This window comes from Vipera ursinii (genome assembly GCF_947247035.1).
Source record: "Vipera ursinii genome assembly, chromosome: 2".
In the NCBI taxonomy this organism is placed as follows: domain Eukaryota; kingdom Metazoa; phylum Chordata; class Lepidosauria; order Squamata; family Viperidae; genus Vipera; species Vipera ursinii.
In genome coordinates, this window is record NC_139513.1 from 157990912 (window position 1) to 158008852 (window position 17941).

Genomic DNA, 17941 nt, shown 5'->3' on the forward strand with positions numbered 1-17941 from the left:
GCCTGGAACCAGCCTCGTGTCTCCTCCTGGGCCGCATAAACCAGCCAGGAGGGGCACGGGTCCAATAAACAGGTGGTGGAGCTCAGCCTCCCCATAATCCTGTCCACATCATCAGGGGAAACAGGATTGAACTCAGTCCAGATAACATGCTCAAGACCGTCCGATTCTTCCACATCAGACTCTGCCCAGTCAGAGTCCAAACCGGCCCAGATCTTAGCGATTTTGTCCGTCAGATGATGGCTAAACTCCTCGGCCCGACCCTGTAAGGGATCCTCCCTCACCTCCTGGTTAAGAAGGGAGCGAGTCACCCTAAACAGGGCGGCCGGGTGATTATCTGCGGTCCTTTAATTTCTGGGTCTTGTCTAAGATTTCTATTTAAAACTTCCAGAGTTAAAATAACAATGGAGATAGTGGACATCCCCTACTAGACAAATGTTTTGATATTCCATTTCTACCACTTTTCTATGAAAATTTTGATAAAATTCCTCTTGTTTATTGTTTGGTGCATATATTACTACCAAAAGTATCTGTTTTTGATGTAAAAATATTTCTACCATCACAATTCTTCCTTCTTCATCTGAATAAATCATTTTAGAATCTATTGCCTTTTTAATGTATACAGCTACTCCTCTTTTTTGTTGTGCTGATGCGTAGTAGAGTTTCCCAATTTTTGAGTATTCCAAAAGTTTATAATATTTTTTTTATATGTGTCTCTTGTAGATAAATTATATCAACAATTAATTTCTGCAATTTTTTAAAGATTCTTTTCCTTTTTGATGGAGAATTCAGTCTGTTTATGTTCACTGAGAAAATCCCATTTTCCTTCTTTATTTTATTTACTTATATTTAGGTCTTGATCTCGTATTCCTCTGCTCTTGCCATTCCCTTACCCTCTTGATCTGGTTTCTCTTTCTCTTCTTCTATTTGTGTAATTGTTTCCTCTGTTGTTTGTTCTGTCTGTTTCTGGCTTTTTCTATCATCTTGTTGATATTGTACTCTTTCAGCCAGGAATGCTGTGTTTCTTTCTTCAAAATCCTCTGCCTTCCAAACTGAATCCAATCGATATCTTGTATTGTTCCAGTTGATTAAGATCCCTTCTGGCATTAACCATCTAAAGTTTACATCTTTTGCAATTAACTTTGTAGTCAAAAAGTGATGTTGTTTTGGGGTGTCCCTTATTCTCTTAGGAATCTGAAAGGCTGCCTCTCCAGCGCTGCTCCCGGTGGTCCAGCCGGCCTCCCTCCCTCCCCGGAGGCTTCAACAGCACAATTTCTTTGTTTTTGTATTGTAATGGATCACTCTTCTCAGAATCTCATCTCTTACTGTTTTCTTTACAAATCTTACATGAACTTCTCTAGGCTGTTTGTGTTTCCTCACATAACTAACCTAATCTTGTCTCCTTTACCTAATTTCTCTATGATTGCTTTCACCTGTCACAAAATCCTTGTTCAGCGCACAATGGCTTCAGCCAGTTTATAATTGCAATGTAAAGTTGGGCGGCCAAGATTCTCCCTTCATCCAGAATTTTTCCTAAGGGAAAACAAAAAGGGCAAAACATGGGTGTCTTTCCACTTAAGAGATTTGTCACAAAGAGAAACAACACAATGTAAAAACTTGCCCTAGCTATGCATTTCTATTCTTTAGAGTCAAAGTGACACACAGTCAAGTTCCTGGCCTATTATGTATACTCACTTGTAGCTAAAGCAGGCTCTTGAAGAATAAGTAGAATTCTCCCAGGTAGAATATCCATGGAGATCAGGTATAGCAATAGCAATTAGTCTTATTTACTGCTTCACAGTGCTTTACAGCCCTCTCTAAGCAGTTTACAGAGTCAGCATATTGCCCCTAACAATCTGGGTCCTCATTTTATTGACCTTGGAAGGGTGGAAGGCTGAGTCAACCTTGAGCCGGTGAGACTCGAACTGCTGAACTGCTGGCAGCCATCAGTCAGCAGAAGTAGCCTGCAGTACTGCATTCCAACCATTGCACCAGCACTGCTCATAAGGTTATAAGGATAGAAAAAGTATAATTATTTTAGAATCCATTATCATAAGAGTATCTATCTATCTATCTATCTATCTATCTATCTATCTATCTATCTATCTATCTATCATCTATCTTACGCACACATATTTGTTCATCGCATTTGTTCCTCACATTTCTACCTCACCCATCTCACTGACTTTAAGTGATTTACAATATAATAAACATCTCATAATATAAAACATAAATAAGAGATACATAAGAACAAAGCTAAAAACAGAATTTAAAAGGTCAAGTTAAAAATATTAAAAGTTTAAAAGGCAGAAAAAATACCCTCACAACACCAACCACCCCCATGGTCATGTCCCACTCTCAGACCCCATGCCAACTGTAGGAGCCAGGTTTTTCACTCTTTCAGAAAGCCAGAAGACCGTTGTGGGTGAGTGGGTGGGTGGGGGCTGCCTCACCTCTGAGGTTATGATGTTCCAAGGGGTGGGGGAAATAGCAGAAGGATCTCTTTCTGGAGCCCACCAGCCAAAATTCGATGGGATATACATCAGGCTCTCCCTACCTGTCCAGGTTGGATGGGACAATGTAATTGGGATAAGGCAATTCCCCCGGTAGATATATTCCTTATATATTTGATCTAATCATGGAGTAGATCCACTGAAACTAATAGGATTTAATCTATCATAGCTAAGTGAAGTCATGCTGCTTTTTTCAGTGCAATTAAATTCAGATCCAGTGATTGTAGTCTCTGTGTGATATAACTTTTTCCAGTATAAACAAATTGTTACAAAGTTATTTATTATATTTCCAGATCATATGCTTCCAAAATATTTATAAGAAAGCAGTAAGCTGGTTATTGTAAACCATGAATATTGGTAGTATATAAACTATGGTTCCCTTACTATGAGTAATTATCATCCTGTCCTGTTCTGTTATTTTAATAATTACTTTTTAATTGTGACTCTTTTTAAATGTATTGTTGTTTAATTAAGTGTTATGTGCTGCTCAGTCATTTGCATGTGAGATGGGGGGGCTATCAAAATATCAATAAAAAATTAATTGAATAAAACGGTATTTTCTATTGCTATTTTAGAACAAGCAATTTCAAAACCATGATATCTACCTATGTTCAAAACCACTTCTAGTGTTCTTGGGATCTCTTAATTATACATTTACTTATATGTGAGCTTGTCCTAGTCAGTGTTGAGATTAAATACAAATAGTCATCAAGTTACAACAGCAATTAGGAACTGTTTCAGGGCATAAGTCATTATGGTCATAAGTCGAGGCACTCATCAGACGGGACACAATTTTATGACATTTTTTGCAGCAGCTGTTGAGCGAATCATTGCAGTCATTAAGCAAATCCATGGTCGTTAAGTGAATGCTGCATTTGTAAATTCTTATGAATGGGCCTTTTTATTTTGTTGAAAACCAGCAAACATTGCAAATTGCGGTCATGTGACTGTGGGATGCTACACAAGTTGTAAATGTGAGCTGGTTGCTAAGCACCCAAATGCGGTCATGTGACTCTGTGTGTGTGATATGTGTGTGTGTGGGGGGGACACAATGATTATGATGGCCAGAAATGCTTTATGGGACCATAAAAGACCCATTCCAAGCCCATCACAATTTCAAGGACTACCTGTTAAGCCTATATTGAAGGACAGCCCTTTTTGGGGGGGGGCAATATTGTGACTGGGGTTTTTGGGTGCTTTTTTCCAGTGCTACTGTATAATCCATGAGAGTTGGTGGGAAGAAAGGGTATAGCTACAGACATCCCACATTGTTTAGTGGGACTAAAAGGAAAAAAATGGACCATCTGAAATATAAGAATCAAAGAATCAAAGCCTTGGTGGAGCAGTGGGCTAATGCCTCCTTAAGTAACACCAGCTGCCTGCAATTAGTGCAGGTTCGAGTCCCACCAGGCTCAAGGTTGACTCAGCCTTCCATCCTTCCGAGGTAGGTAAAATGAGGACCCAGATTGTTGGGGGCAATTAAGCTGACTTTGTAATAATGCCGATGGGGTGTGTGTGTGAAAGCCCTAATAAGCAGGCATATACATAGAATGAAGGCTACTGCTAAGCTTGTAAGCCGCCCTGAGTCTTCGGAGAAGGGCGGAATATAAATGGAATTAAAAAAAAAGAAAATAATCTGAAGTTTTTGTAGTTGGCCTGGAAGAAAGAAGTGATGAGTTATCGAGAGCGGGAACTCTAATATCATGTTGCTATTTTGGGGAAATATTGCTTTAGATCTGGGCTAAATGAGTTTGTATTGGACACTGTACTTGCTTTTAGTAGCAAACAAGGGTTTTAGGGTGGAAATAAGGGGAACTAGGATCAAAAAAAGATTTGATTTTATATTTTTAATAGAGTCATAGAATTAAAAACATCTTTTAGATCAGGGCTTTTTAACCTTTTCACAGACTGTACCACTTTTAGGACATGACAATATCTGAGTACCACCAGTGCTTAGCAAAGTGTCAAAAACTTGATGACAAAAAAAGGAGGGGGCAGATTTTGGGTTTTACTGATTAGATTCATTTGTTGTTATAGAAATGGCTAGTTTATAATATTATGGAAAAGTAAAAAGTTGAGGTTCAATATTAATGCTTCCTTCTACTGCAACAGAGGAAGTTGGAAGTCAATGCCTTTTCTTTTCTTTTCCCCTTCTCCCCCATACTTTTTTCCTCTTTTTCCTCCCCATTGTGTCCTACTATTTGCTTTTGTATTTTTGTATTTTATTCTATAATCTAATAAAATGTTACAAACTGTAAAAAAGGGAAAAAGTACCAGTTTTAATTTCTTTGGTGGCAGTTCCTTTCCTTTCCCTTTGCACTGACAAATGTATGATGAATTTATCCATATTTATTAATATGCACCACTACCAGCTGGCTGGTCGGCCCTTCTTCCTCTCTCCATCTCCTCTTCTTCCTCCCTGCCTTCTGGGCTCTCCTTCCACAGTGTAGTAAGAATGCACACCAGTGCATTCACACACCAGTCCATTCACTGTACCCCTAATGACACAGAAATCAAGCACAAAGCAAGAAAGGAACACAAAAGCCTCCCAAAATAAGAAACACTAACTCCATTTTTTTCCTTTAAGCTGCCTCAGGCATGTCTCAGTTTAATTGCAAAAAGCGATAACCTTAAATTAAGCCTGTTTACCTGCAAAGAAAACTTGCTAAAAGCCATAGACAGACTCAAGATAAGGGGGTAAAACTAATTACATTTGTTTAATGGGATTAAGCCTATGGAAACCAACACTTTGGACTCATTGCTAAGCTTTGTGAAACAGACTAAAATATTCCAATAACCAAAGCACACAAATCGAACTTCTGAATTACAAAATGCTGTAAAAACTGTATAAAAATCCTTGTTGTAACCCAATCAAGCTAACATCTGATCCAGAACCCACTGGCTTCTGAAATAAACCAACCTCCTTTCCGACATGTTCATCTCCCGGCTTTTCATTTCATCAGTGCTGATTGCATTCTCCTGGCTGGAGAAAATGAACCAGGGGACCTTTTCTTCCAGCAACAGCTTCTTCTTCCCTGTCTCTTTTTCCTCCCTGCCTGCTGGGCTCTCCTTCCACAGTTTCTTTTCCATCCCCTTTCCTGCAAAAACCACCTCCTTTTATATCCTCTCCTCTCTCCCCTCCTTTTCCCTTCAGTTCACCTCCAGCTATGCACTGCTTCTGAAAGTGCCAATCAGCTGGAGCCCTGCGATGATCCTGGGGCTTCTGCTGAGCCCTGAGAGTCCTGCAGCTCCAGCTGCCTCTCACTAAGGCTTGTGTCGCTTCAGCTCATTCCCCTCCCCTGCTACACTTGTTTAGGAGGGTCACGTACCACCTGCCAGGTGGCAAAGTACCACTGGTGGTATACATATCACCGGTTGAAAAGCCCTGTTTTAGACCAGGGCTTTTCAACCTTTTCACCCATTGTACCACTTTTAGGATATGGCAATATCCGAGTAATACCAGTCGCCTAGCTCCAGCCATCTCTCACTTAGGCTTGTGCGGTGCTGCCACCGGTTCAGCTCATTCCTCTCCCCACTACCACTTTTCTAGGATGGTCACGTACCACCTGCCAGGTGCCAATGTACCACAGGTGGTATCCGTACCACTGGTTGAAAATCCCTGTTTTAGACTATCAAGTCCAGCTTCCTTCTCACTGCAGAAATCCAAATTAAACCATTTGACAGATGGCTATCTAATTTGAATACATCCAAAGAAAGAAAAGTCTGTCACCTCTCTGGGAAATTGGTTCTGCTCTGGAAGTGCTCATCTTGCTAGGATGGTTTTTTGAATGCTCAACTCGAACTTGCCTTAAAAGACATCATTATGTATTCTACCATTTGGAGCAAGAGAAAACAGGTCTTGATCTTTTCTATGTGATATCCTTCCATTCAAGGTATTTGAAGGCTGTCATGTATCTGCTCAGTTGTCTTTCCCAAGGCTAAACATACCTACCACCTTAATTTCTCCTTATGCTTCTAGTTTCTTCTCTTCTGATCATCCTCATTCTCTCTCTCTCTGAATCTATTTCAATTTCACTGAATGTTTCATAAAGTGTGCAGTCCTGAACTGGACAGGGTGGGTTATAAAAAAAGGGGAATCAAATAGAATAATGATTTCCTGTGATTTAGAAAGCATTGATACAACCTAATATTTCATGGGTCTTTCTGGAAGCCACATCTCACTGTTGGTTCATATTCAGTTTGCAATTATTTAATATTATTATTTAATATTGCTAAGCACATTTGATTTGTGCTTAGATTGTAAGCCGCCCTGAGTCTTCGGAGAAGGGCGGGATATAAATGGGATTAAAATAAAAATAAATAATATATATCCAATACTATATAAATAGTACAATTACTTATAGTTATATAATATATATATAATAAATAATATTTAAGAGCTGCTCCTCACAAGGAGACCATAGAAATTAAGTTCTGGTGGTTGATCAGGTTGGGAACTGAGGCCTTTATAATGTACCCTTAATCACTGTGCAGCTTTATGGACAGTTGGCCAGCAAAAGCCTCAATTTCTCACACATTTTTCAATTTTATTAATTTATAACCTAAGAGCAGGGCTTTTTTTCTCATAGAACACTCAGAACGGAGTTCCGGCACCTTTTTTGGATGGAACCTTGTAGGGTAGGCAAGGCGGGTTCTATGACATGTGTGAGTTCCGGCATCTTTTTCTTTTACAAAAAAAGCACTGCCTAAGAGAGATACATCAATTTTTTTTTCATGGTTGAAAGCCCTTGCACTAGTCCCTGTTAAATTCATCCTGTTACTATCTAAACAACTGAGACTATGATTCCAGAGAACCATGTCTCTCGTTAACTTGGAGGTTTTTCTCCCCTTCCGGTCCTGAAGTGGAGGGATGGATGAAAATGCCACCTGTCAAGCCCATGAGCTGCACAGCATGATCAAGGAAGCCAGATTCACACAGATTTTTTTTTTTTAAAAAGGGTTTTAATGATATGAATTAGCACTTAGAATACAGAACCTGGAGAATTGTGACAGGAACCCTGCAGCCATCTTTTATTAAAATAGGCGCTGCTGGGACTTTTGAATCTTTTCTCGCCCAGAACATTTGCATGATGATTTTTATTTGATAAAACCTTTCATGAACTGTCCCACCTGCTAACTGCTTGTGACTGAGGATTCTCCTTTTCTCTTTCAGATTGAGCAGAATCTCTTATGCTACCTGATTGGGCAGGATCTTGAGCTTCCTGCTGTGATGTTCACAATCTGTGATGCTATAATTGTGGCATTCCATTTCGTTTGTCTTCACATGTATTATCAAAAAAAGGATAATTGTCGGTGGACCTGAGAAGTCTCTGAACAACATTCTGTCACAGCTTTGCTCCTGGTAGGCAGCATATTTCTGAAACTGATAAGTCCAATCAGCATATGGTTGTTTCATTTCCCCAGGGCAAGAACTCACCAGGCACAATGACAGTTCTCACTGCCTTCTTATAACCACCATGCTTTCTCCCATCCTATGGTATTTATCTCCTTTTCTTCCTCTGAACACTGGAGCCTGTTTTGCCTGCAAGGGCCTGAAAATTATTTTTGACCTCCAAAGTGAGAATATCTTCTTTTGCTTGATTGTCTTCCTTCCTTCCTTCCTTCCTTCCTTCCTTCCTTCCTTCCTTCCTTCCTTCCTTCCTCCCTCCCTCCCTCCCTCCCTCCCTCCCTCTCTCTCTCTCTCTCTCTCTCTCTCTCTCTCTCTCTCTCTCTCTCTCTCTCTCTCTTTCTCCCTCCTGATCCTAATCCTTTCTTATCAACTGTAGCTAAAATTAATTCTGCCTTGAGTCCACTTTGCCTTGTGGTGGCATCATGTTTTCTTAGAAATAATATAAAAGTGTTTTGCCATTCTCTTTTCCCATGATATCACTTTTTTTTTTACAGTACTGGGATTTCTGGATGGCCTAATGAGATGGGTAGAACATTGTTCTGCTTTTCTGAGATCATGCTAGGTCAGGGGTGTCAAACTGCTGGCCCACAGACCGGATGCGTCACACGGAAGCTGCGCCCACCCCATTGCTGGCAATGGCAAAACAGTCACGATACATTGCGAGACGTCACATGACATCACGAGTTTGACATGTCTGGGCTAGGTCAACCAAGTGTTGTCACCTGCTGAAAGTTAAACCATTTAAGTGCATTCAACTACAATAAAATGAATAAACAGCAAGTTTTTCTTCTTCTGCCAAATTAAATGTTACAATTACAAGGCAAGTTCTTGAAGGATCAGCAGGGGCTACATTCAATGTCTTTGAGAATTGTGGATGGCTCAGAAATATCAAGTTAGGCAACATTGCTTTAGACTCCCATTGCCCCATTTGCCTTCTTTAAAAATTTGCTAATATCTATAACAACAACCACAAAATCCTTCTGTCTTCCTCACTTTCTTTATAAGAAAGTTGATGGCTTAACTTGCTGCCTCTTGCAAAAGCTGGAGTGAAGAAGCAAAATTCAGGAGTCAAGAGGGACAAGGAGAAGAGTGTTTTGACTGTGAATATCAATAATATAAATTCATTAATAGCAAACTCTCTAATGTAGAGCCCAGACATAGTTCCCAAACTGATCCCCAGGAAACTCTGTCTGAGATTAAGCCCCCAGTTTTATTTATTCTTGTGGTGGGCTGGTGATTTGAAGCTTTAATCTTTAACATTTCAGATAAAAGATAAATCCACAGGGATTTTTTAAAAAATAAAAAAAATTCCAGCATATCACAAAACGAGCAATGAATAAAACTTTAACTGGTGCAGGGAGAGAGAATTTATTTATGGGTTTCAGCTGAAATTTGTTCTGTGAAAGCCCAGAGGGGGAAATTGGTGTTGCATACAGATGACTTTCTGGCCTGGTTTGATGGAGACGGGGTTATAAATCGTTGCTGCCAAACCCCTTCCTGCCTTCTTTTCCCTTCCCATTTCAGCATTATTTTGTTTTATATATTCCTTTTGTGTTAGTTTTACCTTTTATTTTATTTGCCCTGGTCTTCTCGATTCTCAGAAGAAATTAAGATTCCTAAAGTTTTGGGATGACCTCATCATTTGCCATTGCATGAGAAGGGCAATGTAACAATACAGGGCCGTCCAAAGGATTTCCGTGCCTAATTGTACCTGCCTAATTGTACCAAGCTTGAGGTAATTCAACACCATCTGGGCTATGTCTAGAGTGAACATTGTCAGAAATATAGCAATCCTTTCTTGTTTGGTAGACACTGATGGATGTGTATGCATGTCTATGTCAAGCTGCATGAAAGATTGAGGCAGTAAGAACTGTATGGATTTCAGTCAAGTTACCTTTTTATACTACTAGCATCATAGCATGTGCGTTCCCACAGAGAGGGTCTCCTCAGGGTGCCACCGATCAGAGAATGTCGATTGGTGGCCCCCAGGGGGAGATCCTTCTCTGTGGGCGCCCCGGAGCTATGGAATCAGTTACCGGTAGAGCTCCGGATGGCGCCCGATCTTCGCTCCTTCCGCCGCGATCTAAAAACATTCTTATTCGAACAAGCCGGCCTGGCCTGATGGGGGATTGGTGGGGTTTTTTATTGTTGTTTTATTGGGGTTTTAATATTGTATTGATTGTTTTTAGTGGGCATATATTTAATCCTTTTTTAATTTTTGTAACTTTGTATTTTTATTCTTGCCCTGTTCACCGCCCTGAGTCCTTCGGGAGAAGGGCGGTATATAAATATTATTAAATAAAATAAATAAATAAATAAATATCATCCTCATCCTCATCATCTTAGCCATTGTCTGTCTACTGCAGGATGAAGGCCTCTTCCGCATGTTTCCAACCGATATGGTCCCGAGCTTGATCCATCTTGTTTTAGGTGTCTTTTGTGGACACTTTTTACCAAGTGGGATCAGTATGTGCTTCCTGCTCTAACGTATGACGGTGAAACATGGATACTAACCTCACAATCGATATCAAAACTACAAGTGGCATAAGCAGCCATGGGAAAGATACTTGCTCAGCATTACAAGACAAGATAGAAAGACCTGCACATGGATTAGAGAACAAACAAAAGTACATGAAATCATTAAGAGAGTAAAAGAATGGAAATGGAAATGGGCTGGTCACCTAGCAAGAAGAACTGATGGCAGATGGACCAAGGCAGTCATAGAATGGATCCCACTTGATTTTTTTTATGCTAGTTGGGGTTAAAAACAGAATCTCAGAAACCATAAGAAGAGTTTCCAATCCTCTTTTATACCGGTAGTCCTCAACTTACAACAGTTCATTTAGTGACTGTTCAAAGTTACAATGGTACTGAAAAAGTGACTTATGACCATTTTTCACTCTTAGGACCACTGCAATATCCCCATGGTCACATGACTTACATTTGGATGCTTGACAACTCACTCACATTTATGAGGATCATGTGATCCCTTCTGACAAACAGAGTCAATGGGAGAAACCAGATTCGCTCAACACCCCTGTTACTAGTTTTACACCTGCAGTGATTCAACTTAACAAATGTGGCACAAAAATTTGTAAAATAGGGCAAAGCTCACTTAATACATTTCTCCCTTAGCAAGATGAATTTTGGGCTCAATTGGGTTCATAAGTTGAGGACTACCTGCAATGAGTAAATAAAGGCAAAATTTCATTGAATGATTTGAATTCCTTCTCTGTAGATTTTCTCACTAGGTGGGCTGTCTCTTGACTGTTTATGTCTACTCTCTATACCATTGAATGAAGGAACATGCACATAACTGAGAGTGAGTTTTGTGGATGCCTCTTCCAATCAGTAGCCCTACTGTATGGGATAATTTTTCTTTGTACTGGAGATTTACAACATTGATTGAATTGTTAATGTATAAATTGAGCAGCAAATTAGAGGAAAAGGAACACTCAGGCAAGGTCAGTTCAAAAGTAGCATCGGTGTCAGGACCCACCCCAATCCGCGTCTTAGGAAAACAAAAACTCTTGGAGTCAGTTCTAGTCCAAAAGGAATTTTTACTAGGACATACTTGGTTGTGGAAATACAAGACAGGACTTAGTATTGTTTTACAAATTGAAACTTTATAAAGGGTTCCTGGTTCAACCCCCCTTCCCTCAACTCCATTTGGTCAGCCCCCATCATTTTACTTCATGTCATCCCTTTCGTGGGAAAAAGGAACTTTGAATCTTTATGGTTATTGCCTTCTTCCCCTACAGAATTAAATGAAGACACAGGCCAGATGCCTTCTTCTCTAACCCTCCCTTTTGTTCCCCCAGTTCAAAAGATTTCCCTTGGTCTTTGAAATAACCTAAGGCAGGCTGAATCCACATGCGCTCCTCCTTCCTCTGGAGATGGCAGAATCCATGGGGGGGGATAATGTTTTAAACATACATTTATGAATGTGATATAAATGGATTCTGACAATCGGTCTGAAATCTATTGATGGGTTCTTCCTAAATTAGTTCCAACAAAGTTGTCCCTTTTCCAATTGTTGGTGGGCAATCATATGAGGGAATGCCAACCATGAGAATAGCAATTTAGATTGCAGAGTGGAATGTATCAGATCCAGGGGAACGCTACACTGAAATCTTTATTCTTTAGGAACATTTAACTAGGCTTCTACATGCAAGGAGTTTGAATCTTCCTGCAACTCTGCAGATGCACAGAAATATATACACAGATGGACAGCCTTTGCTCAGTAGCTTGCTAAAGTCACTATTAGTGCAACTGGCTTCTCCTGTTTTATTGGATGATGAAAAATGACTGCAGTCTTTGATGGAAAGGAGTAGAAAGGGCCCAGCCAGGTGACAGCCCATCTCTCATAGTCAGTGATGGAAACAGTCTCAAATGCTTAACAACAACATGTTTCTGGAAGATCTGCTCTCTCACTCTAGCTAACGAAGGACAACAGAATGAATGAAACAATTCCTAAACTGTCGCCAATTCAGTGACACTCTTGGCTTCGTGGAATATCTGAATATTGAAAAATAAAAGCCAATTGGCCTATGCATTTTGGATTTAATCCACCTGCAACTTGTGCAAAATGTTATTAAGGTTGCATTAGTGCTTATTTGTGTTAAGAAAGAGATACAATCAGACCATTTGCATTTTTCCTTCTCTGCTACAAATGGCAGCTTTGAAGGAGGAAATTAGGAAAAGAAAGACCCGAGAGTTATGCTCAGTTTCTGATGACTTATATTTTTGACATGATAGAGAAGATTTGCAATTGCCTTATTCTGAGATGGTTTTTAAACTTCTCAGTCTAGGCTGTGGATCTTCTCAAATGGTTAATGAATGAATGAATGAACCTTTTATTGTCAAAGTACAACCATGTATACATTGAGATTGGCTGAGCCTCCCTTCATGCCCCCACCCCCAACTCACAGTGACAACAAACCCTCCATCTTATTACACCTTGTGAGCTAATTGCACAACGCACCAGCCTCACAAGTCAATCATGCATAAAGTTTATAAAATTATTTCCCATTCAAAAGCCTTACAGCCCATGGATAAAAGCTGTTCTTCAGCCTGTTGGTACGCCTGGCTATACTCCTATATCTCCTACCCGATGGTAGGAGAGTAAAGAGATACCGTCCAGGGTGTGAGTCATCCCTGAGAATTTTCCTCACTCTTCCAAGGGAGTGAGCCCTGGAGATGTCCTCCAGTGGTGTCAGGGGACAGCCACAGTCTTGGGCTGTGCTCACCACCCTCTGTAATACTTTCATATCCGCAGCTGTCAGACCAGCATACCAAACCACAATACAGTACGAGAGGACGCTCTCTATAGTAGACCAGTAAAAGAGGGTCATTAGCCTTTGTTCTACCCTGTTAAACACAAATCAGGGCCAACACTGCACATTTTTTTGGATCATCCAAATATTGCTGCCATATATGTAGTTGGACTTGATAGACAAGGGCACCTTTAACCTAGGAAACAGTAAAGGTGGGAGAAATTTGTCACCAGTGACTATACTGCAGTCCCAGCTTAAATTCAAAGCCAGAAACACACCCCAGAAACCTATGAAACTAACTAGCACTCTTTGGGGTATAATGAGGGAGAAGGTTGCTCAGAGTAAAAGAAAACAAAAGTATTAATTTTTATTTTTATTCCACCTGTCAAGCTCAAAGAAGTCTCATGCTATTTCAGCCATTTCAGTTTCTTGGCTTGCCCACAGACCCAGGGGGGAAGGGGGAAGAATGGAGTGTGCCTTGCAGGTGGGGAACTGCTGAGCCTGAGAACCAAGGTCATACAAGATATTGTTTACTGAGAATACTGTGGAACAAAATGAAATATTGGAATTTAATGGAGTGGAACGGAACGACATGGAATGGAATAGAATAGAATATTGGAATGGGATGGAATGGAACAGAACAGAATGGAATGAATTGGAATGGAATGGAATGGAATAGAATATTGGAATGGGATGGGATGGGATGGAATGGAACGGAACAGAATGGAATGGAATATGGGAATGGAAAGAAATATTAGAATGGAATAGTATATTGGAATGGGATGGAATGGAACGGAATGTAATAGAATATAATAGAATGGAATGGAATGGAATGGAATGGAATGGAATGGAATGGAATAGAATATTGGGATGGGATGGGATGGAATGGGATGGGATGGAACAGAATGGAATGGAGTGGAATGGAATGGAATAGAATGGAATAGAATGAAACGGAATGGAGTGGAATGGAATGGAATAGAATGGAATGGAATGGAATGAAATATGGGAATGGAATGGAATATTAGAATGGAATAGGATATTGGAATGAGATGGAATGGAATGGAATGGAATAGAATGGAATGGAATGGAATGGAATGCAATTTAGTAGAATGGAACGGAATGGAATAGAATATTGGGATGGGATGGGATGGGATGGGATGGGATGGAACAGAATGGAACGGAACAAAATTGAATGGAATAGAATGGAATAGAATAGAAAAGAATGGAATAGAACGGAATGGAATGGAGTGGAATGGAACAGAACAGAATGGAATGAACTGGAAATGAATGGAATGGAATATTGGGATGGGATGGGATGGAATAATGGAATGGAACAGAACGGAATGGAACAGAATGGAATGAACTGGAATGGAATAGAATGGAGTAGAGTGGAATGGAATGGAACAGAATGGAATGGAATGGAACAGAATGGAACGAACTGGAATGGAATGGAATGAAACAGAATGAAATAGAATATTGGGATAGGATGGGATGGGATGGAATGGAATGGAATAGAATGAATGGAGTGGAATGAAATGGAACAATGGAATAAAATGGAATGGAGTGGAATGGAATGGAACAGAACGGAATGCAGTGGAACAGTATGGAATATTGGAATGGAATGGAATGGAATGGAATGGAACAGAATGGAATGGAATGGAATATGGGAATGGAAAGGAATATTAGAATGGAATAGTATATTGGAATGGAATGGAATGGAATGGAATAGAATAGAATAGAATATTGGGATGGGATGGGATGGAATACGATGGGATCTAACAGAACAGAATGGAATGGAGTGGAATGGAATGGAATGGAATGGAATATGGGAATGGAATGGAATATTAGAATGGAATAGGATATTGGAATGAGATGGAATGGAATGGAATGGAATGGAATAGAATGGAATGGAATTGAATGCAATTTAATAGAATGGAACGGAATGGAATAGAATATTGGGATGGGATGGGATGGAATGGAAAAAAATGGAACGGAACAAAATGGAATGGAATAGAATGGAATAGAATAGAAAAGAATGGAATAGAACGGAACGGAATGGAGTGGAATGGAATGGAATAGAATATTGGGATAGGATGGAATGGAATAGTACAGAATACTGTGGAACAGAATGGAATATTGAAAATATAATGGAATGGAATGGAATGGAATCGAATATCGGAATGGAATGGAATGGAACAGAACAGAATGGAATGAACTGGAATGGAATGGAGTGGAATGGAAGGGAATAGAATGGAATGGAATAGAAGAGAATATTGGGATGGGATGGAATGGAATGAAATAGAATGGAATGGAACGGAACGGAACAGAACGGAATGAACTGGAATGGAATGGAATGGAGTGGAATGGAAAGGAATGAAATGAAACGTAGTGGAATGGAATGGATCAGAATGGAACACAGGGGAACAGAATGGAATATTGGAATAGAATGGAATGGAACAGAACAGAATGGAATAGAATGGAATATGGGAATGGAAAGGAATAGAATGGAATAGTATATTGTAATGGGATGGAATGCAATGGAATGGCATAGAATGGAACGGAATGGAATGGAATGTAATAGAATATTTGGATGGGATGGGATGGAATGAAATGGAACGTAACAGAATGGAATGGAGTGGAATGGAATAGAATGGAATGGAATAGAATGAAACAGAATGGAGTGGAATGGAATGGAATGGAATGGAACGGAATGGAATATGAGAATGGAATGGAATATCACAATGGAATAGGATATTGGAATGGAATGGAACAGAATGGAATAGAATCAAAGGGAATTGAATGCAATGGAATAGAATGCAATGGAATAGAATACAGTATTGGGATGGAATGGGATGGAATGGAACAGAACGGAATGGAATGGAATGGAATAGAATAGAATTTTGGAATAATGTGGAGTGGAATGGAAGATAATGGAATGGAATGGAAAAGAATAGAATATTGGTAATGGAATGGAATGGAATGGAATATTGGATTGGAATGGAATATAATAGAATGTATTAGAATGTTGGAACTGAACGGAACAGAACAGAACAGAACAACAGAACCATACAGAACAGAATGGAATTTTGGAATGGAATGGAATATTGGAATGGAATATTGGAATGGAATAGAACAGTGATGATGAACATATGGCATGTGTGCTAGAGGCCGCCATCAGCTCATGCAGGTCCATTAGGAAAGCTCGAGGAGAGGTGGTAGAGCACACCCACACCCAACAAGCTAGGATTGTGTTCCTCTCACCCCAATTTTGATGGGCCTGGACAGCCATGATGCGGATGGGGATCTGGCTTTCTGCGCTTGGGGTGGCCTTTTGCCTGTTGGCCCTGGGTGTGTTGTACCACCTCTACATTGGGCTTCATAGTTGACCACTTTGCCTCCTTCATGCTGGACGGGCCTGCAGCTCTTGGCAGTGGCCTAATGGGTCTGAGTTCCACAAGGTGCACCATGCCCACCCCTGCCATGCCCACCCAGTCTGCCGTGACCACCACAGCAATGCCCACTATGTGGACCACGCCCACCCAGTAGACCACACCCTCCCCCCACCCCCACCCCCCACCCCTGTGGGCACCACAATGCTGATGTGGCCCTGGCACTTTGCAACAAATTAGTGGGTTTTGCATTGCAGTTTGTACTCTCGGTCTCTGGAATATTGGAATGGAATGGAATGGAATATTGGAAGGAAACAATCCAGATTTTTTCACTGGAATAGAAGGTTGGAATGGAATGGAATGGAATGGAATGGAATGGAATGGAACGGAACGGAACAGAACAGAACAGAACAGAACAGAATGGAATGGAATGGAATAGAATTTTGGAATGGAATGGAACAGAATATTGGTAATGGTATGGATTGGAGTGGAATGGAATGGAGTGGGATAGAATATTGGTAACAGAGTGGAATGGAATGGAATATTGGTAATGGAATGGAATGGAATAGAATTTTGGAATGGAATGGAATGGAATATTGGAAGGAAACAATCCAGATTTTTTCTTCTTCTGTCTTAAATCCCTCTTGCGTTTCCCACAAGGAAATTCAAGGAGCAGACAATATAGATTCATGGGGGGAGGGGGAGGGGGGTTGGCTTTGTGGGACACTTTCACCTGTAAGAATTCAGGCACTGGTTCTTAGAAAAGCTCTGGACATCTTGGAAGGATGTCATTGGAGGGTGACCCTTTGGGAAGGGTGAGAGGAATTTTGGGAGAGAAGGAGATTTTTTTTCCTCCTCTAGTACAGTACCTGTAACATCAACGTCCTCATGAGAAGGAACTGGCAAGCAATCCATCTCTCGCCAGATCCTCTTCCTCACTTAGGTTTTCAGAGCGTTCCTCTTGGGATAAAAACATTTCCAATTTTCATTCAGAGCCAAACGCAGAGGGCACCTGATAGAATAGCTAGGTTGAGGTATTTTAGGCATGTCTAAAAGGAGCTATAAATGTCAGACATTTGAATTATACAGGGGAGGAAAATGGACAAAAACAGGGGTCCCCAACCCCCAGTCCGAGGACTGGCACTCAGCTGCGGCATGCCAGAAACCAGTCCACACAAACAAGCAAAGCCCCATCCATGGGATGCAGGAGGTACATGAAACCATGCCCCCTCCAGTCCATGGAAAAACCTCTCTCCATGGAGCCAGTCCCTGGTGCTCAAAAGGTTGGGGACCTCTGGACTAAAGGTTTCTAGATTTATGTCTGGCAGATGAAGCTACCTTTATGGATAAGCATAT